Source organism: Acyrthosiphon pisum, chromosome X (assembly GCF_005508785.2).
Source record: "Acyrthosiphon pisum isolate AL4f chromosome X, pea_aphid_22Mar2018_4r6ur, whole genome shotgun sequence".
Taxonomy (NCBI): Eukaryota; Metazoa; Arthropoda; class Insecta; order Hemiptera; family Aphididae; genus Acyrthosiphon; species Acyrthosiphon pisum.
The window spans coordinates 122,070,216-122,075,632 of NC_042493.1; the positions used below are offsets into that span (position 1 = coordinate 122,070,216).

Consider the following 5,417-nt stretch of genomic DNA (forward strand, 5'->3'; position numbering starts at 1 on the left):
TGATAAAATTTTAATATGTTGAAAATAACTTAACTTCAACTTTTTTACTCGTATATGCTCAGGCTTCAGGCTTGGATATACTGCAGCTGTTCAATGTTGTTCGATATTTTGACAGTTGATAATTTTTATTAGCTTATACCTAATCGATCTCTTTTCTATTTATTATTAGTAGGACACAACAATCATATTATATCTTGCACGCGTCGGTATTATCGTATTTTCGACGCGATGTCAGTAAATTTATCTGCTGGTAAATTCCAACAATTAAAATTGAAAGTGTGGCGCAGATTACATATTCCATTTTGTTTTCCGTCGTGGCGCAAATTACACGTAATTAAATTGGCGCAAAATACCATCTCCAAAAAAAATTATTGGTTTGACGGGTTTCGTTACAATTAAAAAATAATTGCGCATTTCGCCAGCCGTGCTAGTACGCCCGCGGTTCAGTGGTACTGCGGTCGAATGAGAGCTGATTACACACAGATATTAACAATTTTTGCCATACGTTTAAGTGGCATAATTTTTTCTGCATCTGCATCTAGTGAACGTTCTTTCAGTCGTTTGAAATTAGTTATAGCTACTTAACACAATGAGTGACGAGAGACTTGATTCTTTATTGGTATTTGGTACTATTTTCAGTTCGAGATATTGTAGATAAAATAAAATATATTCAGGAAATCGTTAACAAATGGTCTCTCCTCAAACATCGGCGTGTGAAAATGTAAGCTACAGCCTACAGGCTAGTATTAATAATTACAAATTGTGTGACTACTGACTAAGTATAATAATATTAGTATAAATTGTATACTAAATATATATATGTTTTTGTTTTTAATATAAATTATAATGAGGATAACTATATACAATTTTGATAAAATATTTGAATACGTACATTTGTTTTGTATTAGCATTTTACTCATACATAAAAACATAAGTATACAATTATTACTACATTTTTTCTCGTCCTATTAATGTAGTCGGCAATTTTTCAAACTGATAACCCCCCCCTCCCCAAATAGGGAAGCCTATTAAAAGTTTTTGTTAAATGTCTACATAATATAGCAACACTGCCGGCGGAAGGGCATGGCAGAAGGGGCATCTGCCGAGGGCCCCGCCATTTTGGGGCCCCGCGCCCTGTATGGTATTTGATAATTTGTAAGCTCATAATTTTGTTTTTCAAGTTCAAAATACAAGTCTTGGCCGGCCGTCTGCAGTTGCGGCTTGTGGCCTGTGGGTTTTTCATAATATAATAAACGAATGAGAGTAAAAATAAATTATAATGCCGACGTGCGACGGCGACGTCCAAAATAATCCGCTGGATACAATTTAATTGGTTATGTGCACATCAATTCCATTAAACTGTGGATTGTGTGTTTTTCTTATCCTGGTTATAATATAGTTTATGTCATTGGAGTATTAGAGATGAATAGACGATTAGGCGGTATCGAGTATAGAAAATAGACGTACGATAGCTAATCAGTTCTCGAAATGCACGTCTGCTGCTATCACGGACTAAGTATATTATCTTAGTCCGTGGCTGCTATTATATACCACTGACTAAGATATATCTTAGTCCGTGTTATATACGTATTTATCAACTATCATTATTTATCGGAAATCGCTCGCTACTTTGCAACAAATATTATTTCTAAATAATTATTATCGTCGGATCTGTGTTTCGCATTTCACGACTGGAATTCGCCACTACGCCACGTTTATCAATTACTATAGTAGGTAAACTGTATACCGCAGTTACCAGCCGGGCACAGCAAATGTATTTACCTACATTGGTAAGTTTCGAATATTTTTTTATTTTCTTTATTAAATACTAGCTGGACACGGCAATGCGTCGCTATTGATACGTTTGTGTGATTATGCGAGCAGTATACTACTGCGGTATATCGCGGACCACACGTGCAGTGTTGAGCCGAGATAATTAGGTATAATTTTATCTAGATAAAGATAAAGATAACTAAATATTATAACTATATTCATCTAGATAAATTCAACACTGCCTGCATGCACGTTTTGTCAGTGGTTTTTTTTTTTTTTTGTGTTTTAACTGTTTTAAGAAATAAATACATATCGAAGAGTGAAAGCTTAGTACATTGTTTAATTGAGTACAAGAAAAAAAATATTTATAGGGAAGTTATGTAAAACTGAAAAAAAATTTCATACAAGTAGGTAACTATAGGTAAGTAATAAGACTTGCGAAAAAATTTTTTTTGTCTAACAAAATAAAATGTCTAGGGCCCATGAAAAAAATCTGCCCCAGGCCCCACAAAACCTCCCGCCGGCGCTACCGGCTCTACCGGCAATTACGAAAAAAAAAATTAATTAAAATAAAAAAATAATATGTCGTTAGGTATACAATGTAATAACTGTGTAAACAAAAATTCTATTTTTATCGTTGAAGAGTGAAAACTGAATAATATAAAATTTATAAAAGTTTGATAATATCAATCAAATAATGTACCTAGGTATATATTTTATACAAACAGCCGTAAGTCAGGTGTACGTTAACTATAATTCTTTTGAAATTCTGGTTTAATCTTCAGATTACTGTAACGATAAATTATTGATAAAAAAACCAATAATTTTAGATTCTGAGTGGAACGATGAATGTATTGAATTTACAATGATGTGTTGATTTTTGACAAAATTTATCAAATTTAAAATTTAATTCTTATTTTGTGGTTAAAAATGTATAAAATGTTCAACTTTTATAGCTAATAAGGTTTGAAAATTTAAAACAAGGTTCCACGTAAATAGGTTATATATAAATTACTTTATTCACAATAATATTATACTTAGTGATATACGCCGTCTTCGCTCAGAATCGTTTTTCTTATACACAGGGCCTGGCCGAGCGCCTGCCAGGGGCGCAAAATTTGATACCATTCAATTTGAGTTTGAAAAAAAATATTTCAATATATTAACATCTGCGTTATTAGACGAGAGAGTTGATTAATACTGTCTTACAAATTGAACACTTAAATTTATATAGTTAAACCTCAAATTTACTATTGATTATTGAAATTAATTTCTTACACGATGATCGACGATAACTGGTACCTACCGAATTATATCTTAAAGTAATTTATTTTATTTATGACAATGTATATATTTCTACACATTTACAAGCCGCAGGAAATGTGTATAATATGTGCATTGATAGTAGGGGGAGTGGAATGCGCGTCTATTAATTAATAGGTCTATAATTTTATTGTATTATTATATTACGATTATTCAGTTATTTTACAAAAAGTTTAGGAGGTTTAATTGAATGCATTCTAAATATACGAGAAAATGGTTTTGAAAATGCAATGAATGAAGCTAAAAAAATTGCACTTTTAATAAACTTATCCGCAGATTTTTCAACCAGGTACCAGAAATATAAAACGCAAAAAATATGGGTTAAAAGTCAAATGAAACTGAAACTAATAAATCGAGTGAAACTATTGTGAAGCTACAATGCTATCAATCTTTATTATTATTTATTACAAGTCTAAAATGGAAAAACATTTCTTATATATCTTCAAATTTCTCATGGGAGGAGGGGAGGGGACTCAAATTTTTATTTTGCTAGGAGCGCCGCTATTTGCTCTGGTCTGCTTATACAATGATATTATATCATTGAATTCAAATTTAACACCATCCATTACAGTGACCCACTTGTACCTATTGTACAGGCGTACAGCAGAGAGACACCCACATGCCGACCTTTTTTTGATTTAGTTAATGATTAGTCTTAGTTCAGTCGTTCGCATTACAAACCTTAAAATGTAATAAGCTTGCCCTATTACCCGGTAATTGTTTGAAATACACGTTATTTTTTGTATAAACGACACGAGGCTTGGTGGTCTAGGGGTATGATTTTCGCTTAGGGTGCGAGAGGTCCCGGGTTCAAATCCCGGCCAAGCCCAAACAAATTTTTTTTTACGTCAATTTATGGGCCCAGCCCAATCAATTGTTTGTATTTTTTTCATTTCACGCATTGGTTTACTTATACCTAAGTAAAATCATAAATTTTTTGCTGATAACTATTTCTAATTTTCTCTAATAATACATTAAAATGTAATGTTAGAAAGCTAACTTGGCGAGCGTTTATTTTAATACAACACGATAAATTATAATTACATACCTGTACAAATACACAAATATGACGAATATTTTTGGGGGTGCACAAATTGGAAAGTATTCCCAGATCCCTCCACCCTTAACACTATATGTCTATATAGTATATAATATAATATATAATACTTCCAGACAGTGGCGTAGCGAATCATGTTTTTCAGAAGCAATATTGCTTCTGGTTTCTGGGGGATGGTGGTGGGTCATAACGTTATAACGCCCGCATACATGGTCAGGCTTTGAACTTTATTTTGGGTGCTACCCCCCCCCCCCCTTATTTAAGCATATGAGTATCGTAATACATCAGTTGGATTAAGGTGGGGTAGGTCATGAATAATTTGTTCGCTTCCTGCTTCCATATGATTTAAAGTTCGCTACGCCACTGCTTCCAGATATTGATTATCCTGAAGTAAAATTAAATATATTTATAACACAATTAGGTACTTTACTTTTTTTTACTAATTTTCACTTCTATAACTTAAAATTTTTTTTTACTTTTTAACTATAGTGCCATGTAAATACGGTGTCATTAACTTAGTTATTTTTATTTGATGGTGCACTTTGTACCTACCTACCTATTCAAGTTTTTTTTTATATCAGAATTCATCTATTTTACGATATAGAAATAGTTCAGGCTATGTTATTGCCAATACATTTTGTGATGAATTATCAAATAATATTTAATCATTTTACTCAATTTATTTTCCATTCCTCGAAAACTCTTATAAAATATTGTATAGGTATGTAAAAATGTACTCCAAATACAAATATAGTAAAATATTCAATTTTATGGAAAAAATAGAAAAATATATACAAAATAAAAATATTGCCTTAAGTTACTAGTATGAATTATTATGATACGAAATAAATTTATATACTACGTAGCTATCTATATGTTTTGAATAGTTATAGAAAAACAAGCAAGCTCCTAACTTTCTTAGATCTAAATTAATAAAACGTTATCTTATCAACGTAAAATGTTATGATATTACGTTTAGATTTATTAGATCTACTATTATCACATTATTGCCCAATTTAAACGGGCAAACAAATAAGTATAAATCGATAATATAATTTGTGTATGATTACAACTTATAAGAGAGATGCATTATTTTCGACAAAATACGTGGAGGGATGGAAAATGTAAATTATGAAAAGTGGTGGGATATCATCCCACCGTACCCCTCACACCAACCTCGACCACTGAGTATAATAGTATGTTGAAATTCTGAAATAGCCAATAATTTGCAGAGTACTGACGTGATTCTAACAGGGGCGTGCCC

The 5,417-nt window shown here is 31.9% G+C and overlaps 1 protein-coding gene and 1 non-coding gene across 2 annotated transcripts in view; both read left to right on the forward strand.

The window, feature by feature from the left end:
- The window catches only part of LOC103308359 (breast cancer metastasis-suppressor 1-like protein), a 24,130-nt gene that overhangs the window by 1,217 nt on the left and 17,496 nt on the right, over positions 1-5,417 (forward strand). The gene's annotated exons all lie outside the window — the stretch shown is intronic.
- TRNAP-AGG lies at positions 3,854-3,925 on the forward strand. Its single transcript has one exon. It is a non-coding gene; the product is annotated as a tRNA-Pro (tRNA).